The sequence below is a fragment of the Chlorocebus sabaeus genome, chromosome 7, assembly GCF_047675955.1.
Source record: "Chlorocebus sabaeus isolate Y175 chromosome 7, mChlSab1.0.hap1, whole genome shotgun sequence".
NCBI classification, from domain to species: domain Eukaryota; kingdom Metazoa; phylum Chordata; class Mammalia; order Primates; family Cercopithecidae; genus Chlorocebus; species Chlorocebus sabaeus.
The window spans coordinates 104,128,910-104,156,321 of NC_132910.1; the positions used below are offsets into that span (position 1 = coordinate 104,128,910).

General features: G+C 39.0%; 1 protein-coding gene across 2 annotated transcripts in view; it reads left to right on the forward strand.

The window, feature by feature from the left end:
- MND1 (meiotic nuclear divisions 1) overlaps positions 1–27,412 on the forward strand; it is a 74,103-nt gene that overhangs the window by 25,241 nt on the left and 21,450 nt on the right. The window lies entirely within an intron of this gene.

A 27,412-nucleotide genomic window follows, 5' to 3' on the forward strand; every position in this document is an offset into this window, starting at 1 on the left:
TCAGTACTTCATTACTTTTTATGGCCAAATAATACTCTGTTGTACAAATATACCACATCTCATTTATCCATTCATCTGTTGATGGGCATGTGAGTTGTTTCCACTTTTTGACTATTCTGAATAATGCTGCTCTAAACTTTGATGTACATGTTTTTGTGTGGACATATGTTTTCATTTCTCTTGGTGTATACCTAGGAGTACAACTTCTAGGTCATATGGTAACTCTGTGTTTAATTAGGTGAAGAACTGCCAGACTGTTTGCCAGAGCAACTGCACCATTTTATAGTTCTAATAACAGTGTGTTGGCTGGGCGCGGTGGCTCACACCTGTAATCCCAGCACTTTGGGAGGCCGAGGCGAGTGGATCACGAGGTCAGGAGTTCAAGACCAGCCTGACCAACATGATGAAACCCCGTCTCTACTAAAAATACAAAAATTAGCCGGGCATGGTGGTGCACGCCTATAATCCCAGCTACTTGGGAGGCTGAGGCAGGAGAATTGCTTGAACCTGGGAGACGGAGGTTGCAGTGAGCCGAGATCAGGCCTCTGCACTCTAGCCTGGGTGACAGAACAAGACCCTGTCTTAAAAAACAAAACAAAACAAAAAACAAACAAACAAAAAACTCTGTTAGCATACTCATTTCTCCACATCCTCCCAAAACCTATCTGAATTTTTGATTCTAGCCATCCTAGTGGTTGTGAAGTGGTATCTCATTGTGGTTTTGGCTTCCATTTCTCTGATGACTGGTGATGTTGAGCATCTTTCAATGTGCTTCTTGGCCGTTTGCATATCTTCCTTGAATAAATGTTTATTACTATTCTTTGCCCATATCTTTTCTCTTAAATGTGATGCTGTATTTTTCTTTCCTGCTAGGAAACAACGTGCATATTCATCACTCAGCAAATTTTTTAAATCTTAGTTATGAATTTAGAAACTTTATAAAGGGTAATTTACTTTTGGGCCTTACTGAACTTCCCTATCTTCATGTTTTTTTGTTCTTGCTTTTATCCATTTTGAGAATTCCCTTTTCTGTCCTCTCTATTTAGCCAAATTCTAAATATCTCTTAGAAACCTCCTCAAGCTCTCATTGCTTAAAATATTCTTACCCTTCTCTAACCTCCTGTAATATTTTTTATCACAAGTAAAATATGTTGCTTTGGCATGTACTGCTGGTTGCCTAGCTAGTAAACACTGTCCTTCTCTTCTTTACTATTAATACACTTTGTTAAGGGATAGTGTGTCTTACTAAAAAATACTCATCTTTCCGGACTCCCTAGCAACTAATGGTGGCAATGGGAAGCAGGTCTGATAAATGAGATGTAAGTAGAAGACTAGCTTTGACTTTCCTGGGAAAGTTTTCACTTTCCTGAAAAAGGCAAAGCTGCTTTCTCTTATTTTCTGTGATACTGCGTTACCAAGGTAAAAAGCATAAGGATGACAGTTCTGTTCATTCATGTCCATATCACATTCTCAAAAAATGACCGAGCCTGGAAAAAAGATCTTGGGTCTCTGGTGGCATCATGAGATACTGTACTAGCCTTGTTTAATCCAGTTTTAGTTAAGTATTGTTATTTGTGGCTGAATGTATATTCTAAATGAATACTACTGTTTTGTAGCCTTTAAAAAAAAATGTGATTTAGATTTTGTATTAGTTATCCATTGCTGTGTAACAAAAATATGTACTCCAAAACAGGATGACTTTAAGAAATAGACATTACTATCTCACAGTTCTTGTGACTCATGAATCCCAGCATGGCCTAGTTGGGTACGTCTGGCTCAAGGCCTTATGCGAGGTATAGTCAAACTGTTGGCCAGGGTCATATTCTCATCTGAAGGTTCATCTGGGAGAGGATCTGCTTCCAAATCCAATCATGTGGTTATTGAATTTAGTTCCTTGCAGGGTCTTGGGGATCTCAGTTCCATGATGGCTTTTGTCCTGAGGCCTCCCTCAGCTTCTTACCACATGGTTTTCTCCATAGTACAGCTCACAGTATGGCAGCTGGCTTCCCTCAAAGCAAACACGTGTGAGAGTCCAAGACAGAAGCAGTAGTTTTTTTGTATCTTAATCTAGGAAGCAACATCCCATCACCTCAGCCACATTTTATTACCTAGAAACAAGTCATTAAATTCAGTGTACACTCAAGAGAGGAGATTACACATGACCATAAATACAGGCATACCTCAGAGATATTGCGGGTTCAGTTCCATACCACCACAATAAAGGGAATAATGCAATAAAGTGAGGACAGAAACTTTTTGGTTTCTTAGTGCACCTAAAAGTTATATTTACACTATACTGTAATCTATTAAGTGTGTGATAACATGTTTTTAAAAACTAATGTACATTAATTAAAAAATACTTTATTGCTAAAAAATGCTGATGAGCATCTGAGCCTTCTGTTAGTTGTAATCTTTTTGCAGGTGGAGGGTATTGCCTTGATCTTGATGGTTGCTGACTGATCAGGGTGATAGTTGCTGAAGGGTAGATGGCTATAGTCGGTTTTTAAAAATAAGACAACTGTGAAGTTTGCTCCATTGATTGATTTCACAAAAGATTTCTCTTTAGTATGTGATGCTGTTTGATAGCATTTTACCCACAACAGAACTTTGAAAATTGGAGTCAGTCCTCTCAAACCCTGCCTCTACTTTATCAATTAAGTTTTTGGAATAGTCTAAATCCTTTGTTGCCATTTCAACAATGTTCATAGTGTCTGCATGAGGAATAGATTCCATCTCAAGAAAACACTTTCTTTGATCATCTATAAGAAGCAATTCCTAGGACTAGACTTGGTGGCTCATTCCTGTAATCCCAGCACTTAGGGAGGCTGAGACAGGCAGATCACTTGAGGACAGAAGTTCAAGACCAGCCTAGCCAACATCATGAAACCCTGTCTCTACTTAAAATACAAAGATTAGCCGGACTTGGTGGCATACGCCTGGAATCCCAGCTACTCAGGAGGCTTGAGATGGGAGAATCACTTGAACCTAGGAGGTGGAGGTTGCAGTGAGCTGAGATCACGCCACTGCCCTCCAGCCTGGATAACAGAGCCAGACTCCATCTCAAAAAAAGAAGCAATTTCTCATCTATTTAAGTATTATCATAAGATTGCAGCAATTCAGTCACATCTTTAGTCTCTGCTTCTCCTTCTCATTCTTATTCTTGCCATTTCCATCACATCAGTTACTTCTTCCATTGGAGTCGTGAACCCCTCAAAGTCATACATGGGGGCTGGGATCAACTTCCTCCAAATTTCTATAAATGTTGATGTTTTGACCTCCTCCCCTGAATCACAAATGTTTTGGTTTTTGAGATGGAGTCTCACTCTATCATCCAGGTATTGGCACAATCCTAGCTCACTACAACCTCCGCCTCCCAGGTTCAAGTGATTCTCTGGTCTCAGGTCTCCCAAGTAGCTGGGATTATGGGCATGCACCATCACGCCTGGCTAACTTTCGTATTTTTAGTAGAGATGGGGTTTCACGATGTTGGCCAGGCTGGCCTTGAACTCTTGACTTCAAGGGATCTGCCCACCTCAACCTCCCAAAGTGCTGGGATTATAGGCGGTATCCACCATGCCTGGCCACAAATATTCTTAATGGCATCTAGAATGGTGAATCCTTCCCAGAAGGTTTTCAGTTTACTTTGCTCAGATCCGTCAGAGGAGTCATTGTGGCAGCTATAGCCTTACTGAATGTTTTTCTTAATAAAACTTGAAAGTTGAAATTACTCCTTGATCCATGGGCTGCAGAATGGGTATTGTGTTATTAGGCATGAAGACATTAATCTCCTTATATATCTTCATCAGTGTTCTTGGGTGACTAGGTACATTGTCAATGGGCAGTAATATTTTGAAAGAAATCTTTTTTCTGAGCAGCAAGTCTCAACGGTTGCCTTGAAATACCCAGTAAGCCATGCTGTAAATAGATATGTTGTCATCTGAGCTTTGTTGTTCCATTTATAGGGCACAGGCGGAGTAGATTTAGAATAATTCTTAAGGGCCCTAGGGTTTTCATTGAGCATTGGCTTCAACTAAAGTCACCAGCTGTATTAGCCTCTAATAAGAGTGTCACCCTGGCCTTTGAAACTTTAAAGCCAGGCATGGACTTCTCCTCTCTTGCTATGAAAGTCCTAGATGACATCTTTTTCCAACAGAAGGCTGTTTTGTCTACCCTGAAAATTTTTTGTTTAGTGTAGCTTGGCTAGGTCTTCTGGTTAACTTGCTTCACTTCATAGTACTTGCAACCTTGTCTTGCACTTTTTTGTTATGGAGATGGCCTCTTTCCTTAAACCTTATGAGTCAACCTCTGCTAGCTTCCAGCTTTTTCTGTGCAGCTTCCTCACCTCTCTCAGCCTACAGAGAATTGAAGAGAGTTGAGGTTTTGCTCTGGATTAGGCTTTGGCTTAAGGGAACATTGTGGTTGGCTTGATCCTCTACCCAGACCACTAAAACTTTCTCTATCTCAGCAATAAGGCTTTGCTTTCTTACCATTTGCGTGTTTACTAGATTAGCACTTTTAATTTCCTTCAGGAACTTTTCCTTTGCACTCGCAACTTGGCTCTTTGGCACAAGAGGCCTAGCTTTCGGCCTGTTTTGGCTTTTGACTGTATCTTCCTAACTAAGCTTAATCATTTCTGGCTTTTGATTTAAAGTGAGAGATGTGTGACCTTTTTTCACTTGAATGCTTAGAAGCCACTGTAGGGTTATTAATTGGCCTAATTTCAATATTGTTGTGTCTTAGGGAATAGGGAAGGCCAAGGGAGGGTGAGAGATGGAGGAACGTTGAGTCACTGGAGCAGTCAGAATACATACAACATATATTAAGTTCACTGTCTTATGTGGGCATGGTTTGTGACACCCCAAAACAATTACAATAGTAACATCAAGATCACAGATCACCATGACAAATGTAATAATAATGAAAAAGTTCAAAGTAATGCAAGAATTACACAGAAACAAGAAGTGAGCACATGCCATTGGAAAAATGACACCGATAGACTTGCTTGACTCAAGGTCGCCACAAACTTAATCTGTAGAAAACACTATCTGAAGTGCAGTAAAGCAAAGCACAATAAAAACGAGGTATGCCAGCCAACAGACACATGAAAAAATGCTCATCATCACTGGCCATCAGAGAAATGCAAATCAAAACCACAATGAGATACCATCTCACACCAGTTAGAATGGCGATCATTCAAAAGTCAGGAAACAACAGGTGCTGGAGAGGATGTGGAGAAATAGGAACACTTTTACACTGTTGGTGGGATTGTAAACTAGTTCAACCATTATGGAAAACAGTATGGCGATTCCTCAAGGATCTAGAACTAGATGTACCATATGACCCAGCCATCCCATTACTGGGTATATACCCAAAGGATTATAAATTATGCTGCTATAAAGACACATGCACACGTATGTTTATTGCAGCACTATTCACAATAGCAAAGACTTGGAATCAACCCAAATGTCCATCAGTGACAGATTGGATTAAGAAAATGTGGCACATATACACCATGGAATACTATGCAGCCATAAAAAAGGATGAGTTTGTGTCCTTTGTAGGGACATGGATGCAGCTGGAAACCATCATTCTTAGCAAACTATCACAAGAACAGAAAACCAAACACCGCATGTTCTCACTCATAGGCGGGAACTGAACAATGAGATCACTTGGACTCGGGAAGGGGAACATCACACACCGGGGCCTATCATGGGGAGGGGGGAGGGGGGAGGGATTGCATTGGGAGTTATACCTGATGTAAATGACAAGTTGATGGGTGCAGCACACCAACATGGCACAAGTATACATATGTAGCAAACCTGCACGTTGTGCACATGTACTCTACAACTTAAAGTTTAATAATAATAAATAAATTTTAAAAAAAAATAATAAAAAATAAAAAAAAAAATTAAAAAAACAAACAAACAAAAAAAAAAACGAGGTATGCCTGTACAAAGAGGGATCATTTAGGCTATCTTAGAGGATATCATAGGATTTTTTTTTAAAAACTTTTTACGTGTATATATCTTCTTAATTAGTTTTTTAAAAGCAGCTTTAATGATAAATAAATGACATACAAAAACCTGCTCATATTTAAAGTGTATGCTTTTATAACCTTTGGCATATGTATGTGTCCACGAAACTCTCACCACAATCAAGGTAATTGAACATACCAATCAACCCTAAAAGTTTTTCTATTCCCCTTTGTAAAGTCATTCTCTTCCTTCCCTACACTGCTCCCCTCCCCCTATTCCCAGCAAACTGCTGATTTGCTTTATGCCACCATTCATTAGTTTGTATTTTCTAGAATTTTATATAGATGGCATCATACCGTAGTATGTACTTTCCCACACCCCCACCTCCCAGCTTCTTTTACTCGGTAAAATTATTTTAAGATTTACCCATGTTGCTTTATGTATTCATTCATTTCTGTTGCTGAGTGGAATTTCAGTGTATGAATATACAACAGTTTATTGATGAACATTTGGATATTAAGCTCTTTTATTGAATGCATAGACATTAAGGATTATGTGCCTTTGATGTATTTATTATTATGAAATGACTTCTTTATTCCAGGTAATATTATTTGTTTTTTTTGAGACGGAGCCTCGCTCTGTCGCCCAGGCTGGAGTGCAGTGGCCGGATCTCGGCTCACTGCAAGCTCCGCCTCCCGGGTTTACGCCATTCTCCTGCCTCAGCCCCCCTCCCCCCAGTAGCTGGGACTATAGGCTCCCGCCACCTCGCTCAGCTGGTTTTTTTGTACTTTTAGTAGAGACGGAGTTTCACCGTGTTAGCCAGGATGGTCTTGATCTCCTGACCTCGTGATCCGCCTGTCTGGGCCTCCCAAAGTGCTGAGATTACAGGCTTGAGCCACCGCACCTGGCCCAGGTTATATTCTCTGTTCTGGTGTTAAATAGGAACTCTTTCTTCTGAGTAACTCTTTCTATAGGAAATCTTTTTTTTTTTTTTTTTTTTTTTAATTAAAAGTAGCATGGCATATCTTTTTCTGTTTACTTTTAATCTTTTTGTGTTTTCATATTTAGAGTAAGCTTCTTACAGGTAGTTGGGACTTGCTTTTTTGTATAATCTGACAATTTCTGCCTTTTAATTAGGGTGTCTAGACTATTTACATTTAGCGTGATTACCTCTATAGTTATGTTAAATCTGCCATCTTAACTAGTCTCTAAGTTACTTGAGGACAAGAACTATGTTTTATTTATTCAACAAATAATTATTGAGCCTCAAGTGCTTACCTTCTTACTAGGCAATCATTTCTTCCTAAATCTAGACATAATGGGGGCTGGTTCAGCATTTCTTGGTTGACTTCAGAGAAATTCTTTGCATTTGAGGGAAAAGGTCAAATATACAGTTTTTATTTCTTTACTTCTAGATTTCACGTAATTTCTACTTAGAAAGTGGGGGAGCTTGGCAAATCTTAATAGAAGTAAGCAGGGAATTCTTGCTAGTACAGTGAATCTAACTTTTAAAAAATTGAGCTTAATGTCAATGTCTATTAATTCTGAATGAGATAATTGGCATCCAGTGTATTTTATGACACCTCCCTCTTTCTGCACTCTCACGTACCAGAGATCAAAGCTTAATCTGACACACCTGCTCATAAGTTGAAGTCACATCAGAGGCTAACACATAGGTAGATCCTGTACCTCCTGTTCTAAGCAGTCCAGAAATAAATGAAGAGCAAGGTTTTGATACATCATTTGTAAAAGGTTGATAGCCCTTGCATTTGCTATAGATAACTCTTTTTTTTAACTCAAATAAAATGACCTCAATGCCATTTCACAGACCTAAACCTACTTTAATCTTTCACTGGATATTGAGAAGTGATGAGAGTATCACACTGTGCCCCTCAGCCATGGTTCTGAAGATCATTTATCATTTTAGAGAAGCAATATGGCTTCATGGAAAGAGAAGTAGTTAGAAAGCAGACATGGATGGAAATCACAGCTTCACTTCTTGACCGGCTGTACAATCTTAGAAAAATATCTTAAGGCTTTTGAAGCCTTGGTTTCCTAGTTCGTAAAAGAAAGCTTACACCTACTTCAAGGGGGTTGTAATGAGGATTAAGTGGTATGTGTAAGATGCCTGGTACTTAAGGCACTCAGTATATGGTGGCCACAGATCAGCTAAATCAGTATTCACTCAGGAATAAATACCGTAAGCTTGTTCATTCAGTTAGAACAAATATTTGAGGGTCTACTCTGTGTAAAATATTTTACCAGATACCGAAGGTAGTTCATAAAAGTAGAAGTCAGGGTCCAGACTTTAACCTGTGCTGAAGGTGAGATATATACACTTGAAAGAGTAAAGTGAGTGAAAAGTAATACATGCCAAACTGCCTAAATGAACATTAGAGATGAAAAATGCTTCAAGAGATGGTGGGATTCACATAAAGATAGAAGCCACTCAGTTCATGTTGGATTGAACTAGGTTCCAAACTTAAGGTTGCAGTAAAGATCAGCTTATTCTACATATTGCCAAATTATAACGTTAACTTCCCTTGAGTTTCTTGTTAATTACTTCCAGATGGGGGTTGGGGGAGACTCTTTAATTTTTTTTTTTTTCATCATTCTTTTCTGCCAGTGATTCCACTTATGTGCAGGAATTTTCTTGTCCCTTGAGAACAGACATTCTTATAATAGATCTGAAAAATCAGGAAACTTATTTTTTTCTCTTGCCTTTAGGTTGTATGTGTTGATCATTATTAAAGACAGTCTGTAAAGCCTCATGGTTGTAATTAACATTTCTCTTTAACATCTTCTAAGATAGCAAACAAACCAGCAACTGCTCATGGGTTGTATTAACTTTGGCAGTTATTTTCTGTGTGGCTGCTCTGTGCATGTGCTGTGCTAAGTTTTTTGGGCAATATAAAAATAATAGAATATGAGGTTCACGTCCAGAGAATTTACACTTCACTTGGTAAGGCAAGATAAATTCCTGATATGGTTAATTAACTTATTGGAAAAAGTTATTTAACTGTGTAATGTTTAATGTATACTCAGTGCCAAATACTGCCTTTGCTATGGGTCCTACTAATTGTTATACAAGTTTAGAGGATAGCAGATTTTTATACATTTATATAGCTATGGGAAACTTCTTAGAAATGATTAATTTGAGCTGAAAGTTGGGTAGGTTTAGATGGATGGAGGAAATTCCCAAGGGAAAACAGAAGGCATATTTATTGAGCACTTAGGTACAGTTTTAAGAGCTTTTGCGTGTTTTATATCCTTTGATTCTTACACTTGCATGAAGTGCGGGAAGTAGGTATTGCTACTAACTCTATTTTATGTAAAAGAAAATGGAGGCACTGAGAGATTGAATAACTTGCCCAAGGTGACAGTATTAGTAAATGATGAAGCAAGATTCAAATCCAGGCATTCTGACTCCATAATCCTTGTTTGTAACCACAGATAAACAAAGCTTTAAAGCAGATTACATTCAGTGGATAGTTGGTGACCAGCTTGGAAAGGATATACAATCTTTTGTTATATAGTAATGGGAAAATAAGGTTGGAAATCAAATGGAGGCCATAATATGGGGTGTTTTAGTGGTTGGTTGAATTTTGTTGTGTACACATACACCAAGCAGAGGAAGCTGGAAGTTTTCCTGTCAGAATGTTTTTATATTCTTTTGCTTACCTAATTGCTTAAAACAATTAGATTATATGTAGCTTAGAAAATAGCTGTTATATTCTGATATTAAGCAAAAACTTTTCCTTCTCTGTGTATATGATTGAATTTTGCTGAAAATAATTTGAAGTGTAGTAATTTATTTCTGCAAAGCTGAAATAAATCTTTGTATTGGCTTGGAAAAATAATTGTTTAACCTCTCTAGCTGTGACACAGATGCATTTCTGAAGACTTTTCACATAAATTAATAATTTTAATGGGAAAGAAAAGCTGTATGTGGAAGTGATGAAAGTGGTAGTGCATGTTCTAATCTGCTAGTTCTCCTGAAATATATGTACCTTTTTTTAGTGTTCGGATGATAGTGAAGCAGCTGTTTTGGCTCAACAGATAATAATTATAAAGATTAATTATGTTGTGGAAAATTCCAAGTGAAATGACATTTCTCTGTATGCTGAAGAATATATAGAAATTATTGAAAGTCAAGAGATGACTTTTTCTTCTTGATAGCTATTTCTAGAATTTTAGCTGGAACTTGTTCATTTTCCCTAGTGTGGTAATGATTTAGTCACTGTGTGTGTGGATGTGTTTATTTGTGGGTGTGTGCACACACACGCTTGAAAGAGAGAAAGAGTGAGTGAATGTGTTTGTGGTCTTTCTGAATATTTTTTGTAAGGAAAAGCAAGGTAAAAATGTGTTACTATAGGTTCTTCCCATCATCTTCTGGTTCTCTTCTTTTCTTTGCCCCTCCCAAATAACTTGGCCTTAAGAATGAAAGAGCAATTCAACTTCAAGGGATTGACTTCTCCATTTTACTTTGGTTTGTGTTGGTGGACATAGCATGGGGTCCTGTGATGTGCACACAGCCAGGAAAGAGCAATGTTGTAACTGTTATGTCTAACCTGCTCTTCCCCTGGAGTCACCTGGCAATACAGGAGGTAACTGACAACTACTGACTTGAAATGCACATTTTTTTAGTCTTTTTCCAAAAAGAATAGAATTTCCAAAATTTATTTTTGTATTTGTACCCCTGTCCATCCCTTCTACACTTCCTGTTCTGACTTACACATTCCTTTTCTCTGGTGCTGTGGTACCCCGAACGTAACTTTAATCTACTGGAATATGCTACAATTGTTGGCTTACTCAACCCCGTGTCTTAGTCAACTTGTATCAGTACGTAGCACCGTTTTTGGCATGTGGTAGATTCAAATATTTGACAAGTGAATGAAAATTGAAGGAAATAAAAGATATGAAGTTAATCTTAACAAAAGCCTTATACTAATTTGGAGAATTTTATTAATATGGCAGCAAGTCTGTGTAGTGGTTTTTGACTGAGTTTTATTTAAAGTTAATTGGTCAGAATTATGAAAATCAAAATCTTTATTTTGTTTTCTTCCCCTCCTGACCTCTTCCTTAGTTCTTTATCCAAATTCTGGTTTACACCCCACTTATTGCCACTGGAAGTTAGTTTGGGGACGTATTTTTTAGGGATTGGCTTATGATAAGAATTACATTTTGAAATCCATACTAAGCTGAATTTTAGTATTGTGTATTGGTTAGGGAAGACACTAACAAATATTTTTAGGATGATTTTTTTTTATTTTTTATTTTTTTTTTACCAATTTTTAGAAGTGAGTATATAGAATTCTTTATAGCTAAAACTGAGTGCATCAAGAGTAGGTCCACTGTTGGGCTATGTAGATAACTTGAAATGTTTTTGAATAAAAATAGCATCTCTGCTGAAGTTTATTCAGTTCTGTAAATGTTTAGTGAATGCTTGCTGTGGCAGGCATTGTGATTGATGAGAGGGACATAAGAATGAATTAGGCAGTTTCTGTTCTCTAGAACCTCTCACTCTAATGAAGAGATGCCCATGTCAACAAATCATTGCAATATGGTATGATATATGCAATGCTGAAGAATAATGGTAGGACAAAAAGAGGGTGAAAGTCAGTTCTGCTTCCGAAAAGGCTTTATAGTTAAGGAGACATGTAAGTTGGTGCTGGAAAGATCTGTGGGAGCTCATAAGGGAATTGAAGGGTGAAGGGCACTATAGCAGAGTGATTTAAGGGAGTAGACTCTAGACCTAGACTCTCTAGATTCAAATTTAACTTTGGCCATTTACATGCTATGCCTGGCTTTTTCTTTTTCTTTTTTTTTTTTTTTTGTTTATAACGGACCAATTATAGTTGTATGTGCCTTGTTCTTTTTACTTGGAAGTTTTTAAATCCCTCTTCCTCAGCAGAGTATAGTACTTTTTTGTGCTATGACTGTCTTTTATATATATGTTTTCTCAGGTGAAATCCTTATGTGCCTTGTTTCTATGGCAGACTTTCTTTGAAGGCAGGGTCTATATCTTAATCATTTTCCGTCTCCCACATGGGATGCAGTCTCTGAGACACATTGAAACATACAGAAACATGATAAATTTTGAGCGAATGCATAAATCAATACATCACAACCTAGTTTCTGTCCCAGCTATTGTGTACTGGGTCCAGTAGTCTTACTCCCAGACCCATACCTTTTCTTTGACTCCCAGTCTACACATACAGCAGAAAAGGTGATTTCCATTAAATAGTTATTATAGTAATCTTGATTTTTTCCCTAGAACTCAGCTTTATAAATACATATTGTATAGGAATAATTAAATGTGAATTTTAAACTATTTTTTTGCTACTACCTTACCAGAATTATATTTTGCTGGGACTGAGCTCCAAATTACACAAAATAATTCTGTGGAATGGATATATGATAAGTGTTACATAAAAGGGGGTTCTATAATCAAAGGAATTTGAGCAATCCTGGGTTGACAAAGATAAACTAGTTTGACTTTTCTAAAGCTTTAATATGCCAGCATGCATTGTGAATCTCATTCGACCCATTTTTATGAGGGATTGGTGACCCATGGAATACACTTTGGAGAAATGCTACCTAAGTTTATGGGTTCATTTTAGCAAATAAGACTATTTACTGTCCTAGACTACCTCTTCTTCCCAGAGCTGACTTATCTTCTATGTTGATATCTGGAATAGTCTCACCAGTTGGCAAATCATATCCCAACATGTGCAAAGCGCTGTTGATAACAACTGGTCTTTTTTGACTCCTTTGCTAATTAAATATACCTGTATGGAGTCTCTGAAAGAGCCCAATCCATATTCCTTATCCTTAACAACTCCCTTCTTATCAGGGACTTCAGTATGGTAGTCAGCTTTCTTAGTGTATGTATAAGTGTCTACAGATTAAACATCTGTTCTCTCCATTTAGCATACTTTAGATTTGTATCTCTAACATGACATTAGCAAGTGAGAACTTTGAAACCACAAAAGCTACATATCCTATTTTAAAATATTATTATTTCCATTTTTTAAGTAAGTCTGAACTGGACAGAGACATTCTAAAAGGCCAGGAAGAGTGGCTTACACCTGTAATACAGTGCTCTGGGAAGCCAAGATGAGGATGGTTTAAGGCCAGGAGTTTGAGACCAGCTTGATCGTGACAGCAAGCACCATCTCTGCAAAAAAAAAAAAAAAAAAAAAAAAAATTAGAAAAATTAGCCAGGCGTGGTGGCTCACACCTGTAATCCCAGCACTTTGGGAGGCCGAGGTGGGCAGATCACGAGGTCAGGAGTTCGAAACCAACCTGACCAATGTGGTGAAACCGTCTACTAAAAATACAAAAATTAGTTGGGCGTGTGCCTGTAATTCCAACTACTCAGGAGACTGAGGCAGGAGAATCGCTTGAACCCGAGAGGCAGAGGTTGCAGTGAGCCAAGACCACACCACTGCACTCCAGCTTGGGCAACAGAACAAGACTCCATCTCAAAAACAAAACAAAACAAAACAAAAAAAAACAGATGTCGTGGTGCACACCTGTAGTCCCAGCTACTCAGGTGGCTGAGGCAGGAGGATGGCTTGAGCCCAAAAGATTAAGGCTGCAGTGAGCTATGATTGCTCCACATATTTCAGTCTGGGCAACAAAGCACAACCCTATCCCCCCACACCAAAAAAAAAGGGTTATTCACTGTAGATGAAAAGATAAAGAAAATTAAATGATCTGTTATTCTATTTTTCAAAACTAATTATCATGGACATTTTTATATAATTTTTTTTCTTTTTTATGTGCATGAATCAGGATATTTTTAGCCACAAGTAACAGAAAAGTGGATCAAAGTTGACTTAATTAATAGGAGTTGATTATCTTAGGTAACAAATTTGGAGGTAGCTTCTTTCAGGATTGGTTAATCCCACCACACATTGATATCAGAAGTCTGGACTGGATTTATTTATTTATTTATTTATTTATTTATTGACCTTTTTTTGGATTTTCCTTTTTACCTGCAAGTAGTTACTGCAGCTACTACGTCCTACCATGACAACGTCAAAGCAGAAAGAAAGATGAACTGTCTTCTTGGACATCTCTCTTTATCCAGGAGAAATATCCCAGAATGCCTCCTATCCCAAGTAGGCTTTCTTTTATGTCTTATTGGCCAGATCTGAATTACTTGCTCACGTTGAAGGGATCTAAGTGAAAAAAATTCATGCTCTGGGAAGGGACCATCCTCTGAGCACATTAACACCTTAGTCTGAACAGAAACTGTAGTTCTATTAACAAAGAAGGGCTGGCTTTGGAGAGGCAACTAACAGGATCTGCCAGATTATATCTCTGTGCACTTAAAAGTCACTTTTGCTAAACTGAATTCTCTTATTACTTCTCTATGGCCTGGATAATCCAGAATTAGATATATAATTGTTGAAATTAAGTGACTGAAAGATTGTGGGGGGAATAAGGTAAATAAACTAAGATTTTTTTTTATTGGTAAATTATTTAAAATAATGCTGAAAAGTTAATATTACAACTCTAAAGCTTATATGAATTTGTGTGGTAGAACTTAAGACATCAGAGATTTTTTTTTTTAAAGACAGAGTCTCACTCTGTCGCCCAGGCTGGAGTGCAGTGGCGCGATTTCGGCTCACTGCAAGCTCCACCTCCTGGATTCACACCATTCTCCTGCCTCAGCCTCCCAGGTAGCTGGGACTACAGGTGCCCAGCTAATTTTTTGTATTTTTAGTAGAAACAAGGTTTCACTGTGTTAGCCAGGATGGTCTCAAATCTCCTGACCTTGTGATCCGCCCGCCTCGGCCTCCCAAAGTGCTGGGATTACAGACGTGAGCCATCGCGCCCGGCTAGATATTTATTTTTATATTTATTGTCTGTCTTGCTTTTGTGGTTGGTAGCTTTGGTCTGGGCTTCCAAACCTTCCTCCAACAATGATTCTCCTTTACTGCTGAAGCTATTTGGTAGATGAACCTGAGAAGGCTGACCCTACAGCTACAGAATTCCCATTCTCAAACACTCCTCAGTGTTTCATATGAGATACAGGTTTGTGGCAGCCATTCTTCAAAAATATACTGCCCCGAAACCAAACAACTTGTAAAAGATTTATTCTACAAAAAACTGGGCCTGCAATTTTGATGCTGCTACCAGGTAGTGGCAGAGTGTCAAAGTTATATATATTCTTACTTTCCTGGAATAGCCTTAATTTCAATTTGTTTGGGCTGTTTTGTGCCCCCAAAGCATATCAATATTTTACAAACTTTAACATTTCAGTATTCATAACATCTCTGGCTGTTTTATATGTGTGTTTGTGTGTGTGTATACGAAAGAAACATATATATAAATTTTTTTTAAAGAGATGGAGTCTTGCTGTGTTGCCCAGACTGGAATGCAGTAGCTATGCATGGCCATGATCCCACTACTGATCAGCATGGGAGTTTTTATCTGTTCCATTTCCTACCAGGGCTGGATCCCCCCCTGCTTAGGCAATCCAGTGGTCCCCACTCCCAGTAGGTCACCATACTGGTGCCAAACTTAGTGTAGACACCTGATCAGCATAGCACACAATAGCCTAGAACTCCTGGCCTTAAGTGCTCCTTAGCCTCCTAAGTGGCTGGGACTGCAGGTGCACACCACCGCACCAGACTGTATACTTAGAAGTTTCATAAAATTAACCTTGTTAGGAGGGTGCTTTTTTTCATTTAAAGTATAGCTCTTACTTGACTCAAGGGCATGGTTTAAACATCCAGGCCTATATTTCATCACATTCAGATTTGGGTCCTTGTTCAGGTTCCTCAGTATTTATATTTACTTAACCAGAACTTTTGTGTACAGTAACTCTTTTTGAAAAAAGTAGCTTAACTTTAGATCCAAAACAAAGCAATCTCAGTTTTAAATTATATTAATTGTTATTTTTTTAAGCTGTATGCATTCCCCTTTTAAATAAACTCTAACACTTTGGTTTACCATCAATCTTTGTTTGGTGGGTTGCTCACAACTCCTGAGCTAGTTTGCTATCAGAATGTGTTCACTTGCTTTCTTTGCTCTTCTTTAGCTATATAGCCCATGGAAGGGAAGTCATTAGTTTGCCCTTTTAATTTTTTGAAATGCAAGTCCTCTTGAACCATTCTACTGTAAGAGGCAGAAGTAGAAAAGTAAGAGCATTATTCTCTTAAAAAGATGAAAGCCTTTATGGCCAGGTACTCTAATCGCTGAATATTTCTCAGACTTTGTAAATTTAATGGGAAGTTTATTGTAACCTGATCTAAATAGAAATTTAAATCTTTAAGTTAATTCTATCTAAGTAGAAATTGGAGTTTAAACTCTTAACTGGTGTTTCTTAGCAAATAATTTGTTTTATTTTACATTGATGTCTTCTAATAAACAAAATTACTTAAAGGAACTGAATAACTTATTACATTAAAACATTTAAAATAGTAATTAAGCAATATTTTCATTAGAAATTTCAATGGTGGACAATCTTAATTCTCATAAGTATTCAGAAATGCCAGGAGTAAAACTGAATCAGGTATGAGAAACTTTTGGTTTTTTTTTTTTGAGACGGAGTCTCGCTCTGTCACCCAGACTGGAGCGCAGTGGTGCGACCTTGGCTCGTTGCAAGCTCCGCCTCCCGGATTCACACCATTCTCCTGCCTCAGCCTCCCAAGTAGCTGGGACTACAGACTTCTGCCACCATGCATAGCTAATTTTTTGTATTTTTAGTAGAGACGGGGTTTCCCCATGTTGGCCAGGATGTTCTCGATCTCCTGACCTCGTGATCTGCCCGCCTCGGCCTCCCAAAGTGCTGGGATTGCAGGCGTGAGCCACTGCGCCCGGCCATGCAACTTTCAACCTAGACAACTTCATTGGTGTGATAGAAACTACTGAATAGGCTAATCTGTTAGGCCCGTTCTTTCCCAATGCTTTTGGAAAAAAAATAGGAAAAAAGCAATTCCATATGTGAAAATAATTTTACTGATCTTTAGCATCTATGTAGATCTATTGGGAGGTTCTTTCAGTTTTTATAATACATAAAAGTAGGACCTTGGCCAGCAAGCCTGAAAATTTGTTGAGCATATGAGTATTTCCATGGACTGCATGTGACCCACACACAAAAGTAAGAGAACAGGAGCTCACCTCGTACTGTGTTAAATTCTGTCCCAGAGAAAGTCATTGAAACTTAACAGAGAGTCTGTGTACTATGAATCTCTGAAAACCCAGGCTGGAAGGAGACTGGTGGCAAACAGAGAAGCCCGATGGTGAGAGAAAGAATGTTGGGTAGCAGCCAGAAAAATAGAATGTGTTTTCTACATCATGTGGATTGCAGCCGGGGAGACCCAACAGGGACACCTACAAAGAACCCAGAAGTGTGGCCTAAAAGGATTTAGCTTAAATATCTCCCAGGCCCAGAGAACCCTGAGGCATCTTAACAACAATACTTGTTAAGTGTATTTCCTGTCTCGTTTACCTACTCTCTCTTTCTGTTTCTCCATGCCTTGGTTGGGATAGGGGACAGGAAGCTGCAATTGCAATCAGTGGCCTGAAAGAACTCTAGACTAAAAAAGAGACAAAGATTATGTGATTATGTGCCCTTGCTAGAAGAATGCTCTTGTGACTCCTGAAGCACTCCATCATGTCCTTATTACAGAGGTAAAGCACGAAGGAGAGAGGGAAGGGTAAAGGGCACATCCGCTTCCAACATCTGATCCCATTTTATTGGACAAAACTTAGTCATGGCTACACCTGATTTGAAGTAGGCAGGGAAATACAGAGTTTCTTGGTTTTTGTTTTTAACTAGGCCTATTGTCTGAGATCCTGTTACTAAGAAAGAATGGATATTGGTAGACAATTAGTAGCCTCTGCAACTTAGCCCTCATCTCTGGATTTGTTGTGGGAGAACCCATTTCTCAGGTCTAAACAGTCTGTAAACATTCATAAGTTTATATGCAACTTCCTTCATGGCATCAGTTGGATTTTGCATGTCTTTGACTCTCAAAATATCTGAGTGATTTCTAACTGGATTCTGCATAAGCCTTTGTCTGACTGTAGCCACAACTAAGTTCTTTGTCCTGACACTGTTAGGCTTCTATTGGATCTTTTATAGCTCTTAACTACTTTTTAATATTTTTAATCCTTCCTAGAAGTTAGAAATGGTTCATTTTTAAAATCTACCTGCTTTTTTTCCTTTCCATATTCCCATTTCCACTTTTTTTTTTTTTTTTTTTTTAAAGAGCCAGGGCCTCACTCTGTTGCCCAGGATGGAGTGCAGTGGTACAATCATGGCTCACTGTAGCCTTGACTTCTGTGGCTCAAGTGATCCTCATTCCTCACCGTCTTGAGTAGTTAGGACTACAGGTGCATGCCGCCATGCCCAGCTAATTTTTGTTTTTATTTTTTGGCAGAGATAGGGTCTTGCTCTCCTGGCCCGGCTGGTCTTGAACTCCTGACCTCAACCGATCTTCCTACCTTGGCCTCCCAAAGTGTTGGGATTACAGGTGTGAGCCACTGTGCACGGCCTATTTCTGCTTTTATTACTTTAGTCTTATTATATCTAGTTGAGGTACTAGTCACTTGTTAGACTCTGACTCTGCTTGACAGTTCGTTTTTTTCACATTGTAATTGATTGTGGTCTTATCTTTAGCAGGTATTATTTTATGTGTGTCTCAGCATGTACTTATTAAGTGGCTTCACTTGTCCTTTATGTTTCTTACTTGATGGCATTTTCATACTCTTTCTATGTCCATTATTCAGGATTTCTAGACTACGTTTCTTATTTCCAGGTTCTTAATGTGTTCCTCAGGGTTGGATTGCTGGAAATTTAACCCTCTGGTTAAGTAGAACATTAATATGCTGTATTCTTGCTAGCTTCACAGAGTGTTTTCTTTTAATGACTACTGTCTTACAGCATATAATGAAAAATAACTTAATCCGAAAATATTCAACAAACATCCAGTACTCACTGCCTGCAAAGCAATACCTTAAGGTGTTCATTACCCAGCTACATTAATTTCGTGAAAAGATCTGAGCCAATGATACTGTAACTGTATATGTAGTGGGTACTTTATAAATGCTTATTGAATGAAGAGCTTTCGTGGCATGCATTACTTTATTCCAGCCACTCTTATTCTTGGACACTTTGTTGTATTTCCCAAAGTAGAGGAATAGGATGTTTTAAATTTGATATCTCCCAAAATTTTTCACAGCCTTCATAGCTGGCCAGCACTATATGAAAGAGATTATTATTAAAGTTTTATCCATTGTAACAGTTAAAATATTTACTGTGTTAAAGGCAGAAAATTCAAGTTTACTTTGCTTAAAGGATAGGGGAAAGATTGATTTAACGACTTGTTTAACTTCAAAGTTTTCAAAAGTAAAGCATGGTCCAGGCACAGTGGCTCATGCCTGTAATGCCAGCACTTCAGGAGGCCAATGCAGGAAGATTGTTTGACTCCAGGAGTTCAAGACCAGCCAGGGCAACGTGGTAAAACACTGACTCTACAAAAAAAAAAATACAAAAATTAGCCCAGTATGGTGGTGCACACTTGTTTTCCCAGCTGCTCAGGAGGCTGAGGTGGGAGGATTGCTACTGAGCTCGGGAGGTCAGGGTTGCAGTGAGCCATGATCATGCCACTGCACTCTAACCTGGGTGACAGAGTAAGACCCTGTCTCAAAAAAGAAAGAAAAGAAAAGAAAAGAAACGGTAGAGCATGCTTCAGACATCATTTAAGACTCTGACTCAATTTCTCTGCATTTATCTTGGCTTTTCCTTTTGTGTGATGCTCATGTCCTCAGGTTGGCTTTCTTCATGATGACAAGATGGATGCCAGCAGTAATTTGGGCTGTTTGCCTCTTTGTAGCTGTGTAGTTTAGAATCCAGAGGGCAGGGAGAATTGTTTCCCACAACCACTGAACAAAAGACTTTGAACTGTAACATAGACAGTGGACTCTGGATGATAATGATATCAATGTAGGTTCACTGATTGTAGCAAATGTACCATCTTGTGTGGGATTTTGATAGCAGAGGAGGTTGTACATGTGCGGAATTAGGTCATATATGGGAAATCTCTATATATTTCATTCAGTTGTACTTTGAACCTAAAACTGCTCTAAAAAATAAAAGTGTGTTTTTGGTTTTTGTTTTGTTTTGTTTTGTTTTTAATGAATGAGTCCAGGCTTGGTGGTTCACGTCTGTTATCCCAGGACTTTGGGAGACTGTGGCAGGAGGATCTCATGAGGCCAGGAGTTCGAGACCAGCCTGGGCAACATAGTGAGCCCTCTTTACAAAAAAAAATTTTAATTAGCTGGGTACGATGGTGCACATGTGTAGTCCTAGCTACTCAGGACGCTGGAGCAGGAGGATCACTTGAGCCCAGGAGTGTTGAGGCTACAATGAGCTATGATTGCACTAGTGCATTCCAGCCTGAGCAACAGTGGAGACTGTGAATCACGAGGTCAGGAGTTCGAGACCAACCTGACCAACATCGTGAAACCCCGTCTCTACTAAAAATACAAAAATTAGCCAGGCATGGTGGCACGCCCCTGTAATCCCAGCTACTCAGGAGGCTGAGGCAGGAGAATCGCTTGAACCCGGGAGGCAGAAGTTGCAGTGAGCCAAGATCGCACCACTGCACTCCAGCTTGGGTGACAGAGCGAGACTCCATGTCAACAACAACAACAACAACAACAACAAAGAAATCAAAGTAGACCTAACTATATATGCAGATATAGAAATTTCTCTGAAAATAGCGAGGCGTAAGACACTACATAACGGATAATCCCGTATATGCTTTTAAATGTTATCCATATTAATCTATATCTAGATGTAAAACAAAGAAATAAGACAAGAAGGATGCATGCTGGACTTTACAGGGGTCACTCTGGGGAGGGGGTTGTGGGGATGATGCAGAAGTGGAAAGGCAAATGAGGATTTTGCTTTGAGTCTTTTAAAACATGCATGTGCTCACATTTTAATATTTTGAGAATATATTCATATAACAGGAAAATAATTTTTTAAATATTAGTTATATATGTCCATTATATAGAAAACTTAAAAGTATGTTTCACAACACAGAGATAACCATTGCTTAGATTTAGTGCATTTTCTTGCAGTGGTTTTTGTTTGTTGTTTTTTTGGTCATAGATAGGCTCTCAATGTATTATAGTTTTCCTTCTAGCTTTTTAAAAAACTCAGTTGTATCCCACGGGAATTTTTCATTGCCATTAAAAATTCTTTGAAAACACTTCCATCGGTAATTATGACATATTTATACCATGAAATATTAACATTTCTCTATTGTTGAGACAAGTGTATTGCTCCCATCTTTATACATAAATATATCTTTACAGTGTTCATTGTTTCCTTATGATTAATTTTTAAATGGAATATTCCCTTTATTAGAAGATACAAATTTTAAATTTTAACGTAAACAAGGCCAGACTCAGTCGCTCATACCTGTAATCCCAACACTTGGGAAGTCAAGGCAGGAAGATTGCTTGAGCTCAGGAATTGGAGACCAGCCTGGGCAACATAGTGAGACCCCATCTCTACAAAAAATGAAAAATAAAAAAATTAGCTGGCATAGTGGTGCATGCCTATAGTTGTAGCTACTCAGGAGGCTGAGGCGGGAAGATGGCTTGTGCCTTGGAGATCATGATCACACCACTGCACTCCAGCCTGGGTGACAGAACAAGACTGTCACAAAGCAAAACAAGGAAACAAAAACCCAAATAAATAAATAAATTATATGGCTTTTTTTTTCTTTTTAAAGCAGAATGGAAATATAACCTTTTTTTTCCCATAACATAGTGCATGAATTTTGATAAAGCAGTAGACTGATCTAGTTGCTTTTGCTCTTGTCTCTCTCTCATTCTCTATTCCTTGGCATTCTTTCCCATCTGTGAACATCTCTGTATTCCTCCTTTAATGCTACGACATTTTTTTAATTTCTAAAAAAGAGTAAATCAGAATTCCAATGCAGCCAGCTTGAATCAGTCATTCTGTGTCTTATGAATAGTCAGTTCCTCCAGGCAATGAATTAGCCCTTTAGAAAACGTTGGTATTATTTTTCTCAATCCTGATTATCTGTATAGGTGACCTGGAATGCATTTAAGGGAAGCATTGTGTCAGTTCCTCAGATCTAAAGATGGAATCCTAGGCTGGGTGTGGTGGCTTGTAATTCCAGCACTTTGGGAGGACAAGGCAGGAGGATCACTTGAGCCCAGGAGTTTGAGACTAGTCAAGGAGTGAGACCTCATCTCTACAAAAAAAAATTAAAAATTAGGCATAGTGGTGCATGCCTATAGTCCCAGCTACTCAGGAGGCTCAGGTAGGAGGATTGCCTGAACCCTGCATTTCAAGGCTGTAGTGAGCCATGATCATGCGACTGCATTCCAGCCTGAGCAACAGAGTAAGACCCTGTCTCAAAAAATGAATAAATAAGGATGAAATCCTGTTTTTACTGATTTTAAGTAGTTTTTATTGTTGCAGCTGCAGTTTTGTTCTGGGTTACTGAGTTTTTAAAAATTATTATTTGCTTTAGTGAAATTTGGAAGTGGATTTGTTAAAGTATGTAATTGTGGCACGAGATTTTTCTCAGCTGCTTTGCCAACTGGAAACCTCCACAGCCAGCAGCACCGCACTAGCCCCAATCCGGGCCTTGCTCAGCCCCAGGCCTGCTGCTGGAGGTACCCTGCCCACTCAGCCCACCTGTGTTATAGCTTGTACTCCGTTTGGCAGTTCCCAAGCTCTTGTTCTGCTTCCAAGAAGAACAAGAATACCCTGACAATTGAAGGGTAAGAATGGACAGAGAAGAATTTCATTGAGCGACAGAACAGGTCTCATTAGAGAGGGATCTTAGGGGATGGTCCCCCCACCCCATAGTCCGATGGTTTCTCTCCCAGTGTGGCTGAGTCTGGGGCTTTTATGGGCACAGAATAGGGGAGTGCATACTGATTGGTTACTGAGTATGCAAAGAAAGACTAAAGGCACCACTGAAAGGTGAGCACAGCAATACAGAAAACCAATTATGAAAGGGTAGGTATATGTAAAATAGGTGAAGGGTGGGGATCAGAGGAAAGCCACCAAATAGGAAGATGGGTTCTCAATCTGGTCTGTGGATTTAATTTGTAGTTTGGCTTTCAGGCTTTAAACTGTCTTTGGCTTGGAGGTGGGGTTTCACCAGGGACCCACCCCTATCTGCCTAGGCATTTGTCTGCCTCCTGCCATTATCAGTTGCATTATAGAATGTTGAAGACTTTGCTCTTTAAAGGAATATTATGGTAAATACCTTTTTATTGTTTATTAATTTTTTTTTTTTTTGAGATGAAGTCTTGCTCTGTCACCCAGGCTGGAGTGCAGTGGTGCGATCTTGGCTCACTACAACCTCTGCCTTCTGGGTTCAAGCGGTTCTCCTGCCTCAGTCTCCTGAGTAGCTGGGATTACAGGTGTATGCCACCACACCCAGCTAATTTTTGTATTTTTAGTAGTTACGGGGTTTCACCATGTTGGTCAGGCTGGTCTCGAACACCTGACCTCAAGTGATCCACCTTCCTTGGCCTCTCAAAGTGCTAGGATTACTGATGTGAGCCACTGTGCCCAACCCATGCCTTTTTAAAAATACAGGCTATCACTTCTCTATTTTTGTAAATGTGGACTTTTGTATTTCTTTTAAAGACAAACATTAAGATGTTTTCTAGTTCGGGCTACAGCATTTAGCAGTAATTCATCTTTGCTTGTGAACTAGATAACATTTTTCTATAGATAAATATCCTGTGTGTTTTAGTTGAGTTTGTTACTATAAGAAAATAGATTCTTGTTTAGTTCACTAATTTTCAGAAGTGTGGTATCCCCAACTATCAGCATCACCTGGGAACATGCTAGAAATGCACGTTATTGGACCCCACCGCAGATGTGCTATTCAGAAACTCGGGAGGTAGAGCCCAGCAACCTGTGCCTTAAAAAGCCCTTTGGGTTCCACTATATGCTAAAGTTTGGTAACTACTGGTTCAGATAGTTGATATACAGTGACTAGAAATCTCAGCTTTTATCACATGAGGGCTGCATTTGGTTTATTTCCAAGGTATAGGTTCGGAACTATGGCAGTAGTGCAACTGTATAGATGAAAAGCTGATAGCATGGGCGGCCCCACAACAGTTGCTTTCATTGTTTGTTTCCAGTGGTTGGGATTTTAAGAACTATGCAGTGAGCCAAGAGTCCTTCACTACTGAGTTGAACCAAATTATTTCAGTACTTAGGATAATTAGCAGAAGCTTTTCCTTTAATAACATCATTTGGATTGTGCCTCCCTCTATTACCAAGATACTTAAAATGACAAGTTATGAATTCCATGCTTCACATTTGAAATATGTAAGATTATTTTTGTAATTAAGAAATTTCTGAATGAGCTCTTTTTCAAATGCTTTTAAGTTGTAAGTAATTCCAAACAGATGTATAGTACCTGAAAGACTCTTAATTAATATAATTAAGGTATATATCCTCGCTGGGTGTGGTGGCTCACGCCTGTAATCCCAGCACTCTGGGAAGCCCAGGTACATGAATTGCTCGAGCCCAGGAGTACAAGACCAGCCTGGGCGACATGGCAAAGTTCCATCTCTACAAAAAAAGTTTAAAAATTAGCCGGGCGTGGGAGCATGTGTCTGTGGTTCCAGCTACTTGGGAGGCTGACGTAAGAGGATTGCTTGAGCCCGGAAGGCAAAGGTTGCAGTGAGCCGAGATCCGGCCACTGCATTCCAGCCCCTTTCTCAAAAAGAAAAAAAAAAAAGTGTATGTATACGTATGTGTGTATATATTTAAAATGTCCTTTCATTATTGTCTTTTATATAATTAGTAACTGTTTGGATAGTGTCTGTCTGGTTATTTTAAACACATTTTTAATGGAAAAATGTTATGCTAAAATATGTGTGTTTTTTTAATTGGAAAAAATTACTCCTAAATTTAAATGTTATGTATATATTTTAATTATTTCAGGCAGGTCCTTCAGGGTGGAATATTAACTTCTATTTTATTTATTTTTTTTATTTTGAGATAGAGTCTCACCCTGTTGCCCAGGCTAGAGTGCAGTGGTATGATCTCAGCTCATTGCAACTTCTACCTCCCAGGTTCAAGCGATTCTTGTGCCTCAGCCTCTCAAGTAGCTGGGATTATAGGTGTGCGCCACCACTCCTGGCTAATTTTTGTATTTTTAGTAGAGACAGCGTTTCCCCATGTTGGTCAGGCTAATATTAACTTTTAAAATATGACTTTATTTTATAAATAGGAACTCTTTTTTAAAAGAACTAGATCTTCGGCCGAGTGTGGTGGCTCACGCCTGTAATACCAGCACTTTGGGAGGCTGAGGTGGGTGGATTGCTTGAGGTCAGGAGTTCGAGACCAGCCTGGCCAACATGGTGAAACCCAATCTCTACTCTCTACTAAAAATACAAAAAATTAGTCGGATGTAGTGGTGGGTGCCTGTAATCCCAGCTACTCCGGAGGCTGAGGCAGGAGAATCGCTGGAACCTGGGAGGCAGAGGTACAGTGAGCCAAGATAGTGCCATTGCACTCCAGCTTGAGCAAGAAGAGAGAAACTCCGTCTTAAAAATATATGTATACAACAGATTTTTTTTTTTTTTTAACTTAGGAAGATAATTACTTGCAAGGAGAGGTATAACTGGTTTGTAGTGGTGTCTGCCTGGCATTATCTATAGATCTTGTTCATACTATGGATTAGAATCAGTGACTGGAGAGCTGTTAAAGGAAAACTTACAACAGTCCCTTTATGCGTACTGAGACGTGAAAGATTTCCCAAAGCAAGGGTAAACTTACCAACTTTTTGAAGATAGTATTTCTGAATTTCAAGCAAAAAAAGGATATCTAAATACTATCCACTCTCTACATATGACTAGATCATATTGTGAACAGTTAGTTTTGTGTGTATGTGTGTGTGTGTGTGTGTGTTTTTTCGGGGCGGGGGAGCAGTTTGTTTGTTTTTTGAGACGGAGTCTCGCTCTGTCACCCCGGCTGGAGTGCAATGGTGGGATCTTAGCTTACTGCAAGCTCCACCTCCCGGGTTCATGCCATTCTCCCGCCTCAGCCTCCAGAGTAGCTGGGACTACAGGTGTCTGCCACCACACCCAGCTAATTTTGTTTTTGTATTTTTAGTAGAGACGAGGTTTCACCATCTTAGCCAGGATGGTCTCGATCTTCTGACCTCATGATCCGCCCGCCTCGGCCTCCCAAAGTGCTGGGATTACAGGTGTGAGCCACCACGCCCGGCCGTGAACAGTTAGTTTTTTATAATCAGCCAACAGAAATTAAATCCATCCAATTATTAATTATTTTCTAAATGTTTGTAATTCAAGAATGAGGAAGGAGTGAAATATTTTTTAAGAGGGTCCTTACCCAATCAAATGAATCTGTAATTTCTAACTAGTTTATAGCAAAAGATGTGGAGAATTTAGTATTCAGAATTTCCTGTGATTATTTGTTTACTTGTAGACCCAGGTGAGATTAACAAAATTGAGACAAGAAGCCAACACTCTGAAATTAACCAGTCCTTTTTGATGTGTAGGCCTACCCACATGCTAATCAACATTCAGTATCTGTAGTCTCTTTATGCTGGTGTTATTTAATGCATTTCCACATACAACTTATCTACTTTCTAAGCTGAGTAAAAAGTTTAAACTGATGACTTTTAAGATATATAAAACAGGCTGAGCAGCAGGGCACACACCTTTGATCCCAGCATGTTGGGAGGCTGAGGTCAGAAGATTACTTGAGCCTGGAGGTTCAAGACCAGCCTGGGCAACATGGCAAAACTCCATCTCTAGAAAAAATTTTTAAAATAGCTGATTGTGGTGGTGCACACCTGCAGTCCCAGCTACTGAGAGGTGGAGGTTGGAGGATGGCTTGAGCCTGGGAGGCAAAGGTTGCAGGGAGTCATGATCATGACACTGCACTCCAGCCTAGGCACTGGAGTGAGACACTGTCTCAAGAATAAAAAAGAGAAAAACATATAAAACATACCTAAAATTGGCAACAGGCTAGCAGATTTTTTTCTTGAGAACATGATATGTAACTATGCAATTCCTTGTGAAGTACTTTATGTAATAATAATAAGTGACAAATTTATTATTGACTTAGTGAAATAGGTCAGGTATTTTGAAAAGACTTTAGTCGGAAGTGAAATGAAATTTGCAGAGAGAATTTATAGAAAAGAGATTTTTTTGGATTTTCAAATTCAGTTTCTTTCTTTTTTTTTTTTTAGTAGCTGGGACTACAGGCTCATGCCATCACACTTGGCTAAATCTTTTTGTATATGTTGAGATGGGGCTTTGCCATGTTGCCCAGGCCGGTCTCTACCTCGTGGGGTCATGCGATCTGCCTGCCTTGGCCTCTCAAAGTGCTGGGATTACAGGCGTGAGTCACCGTGCCTGGC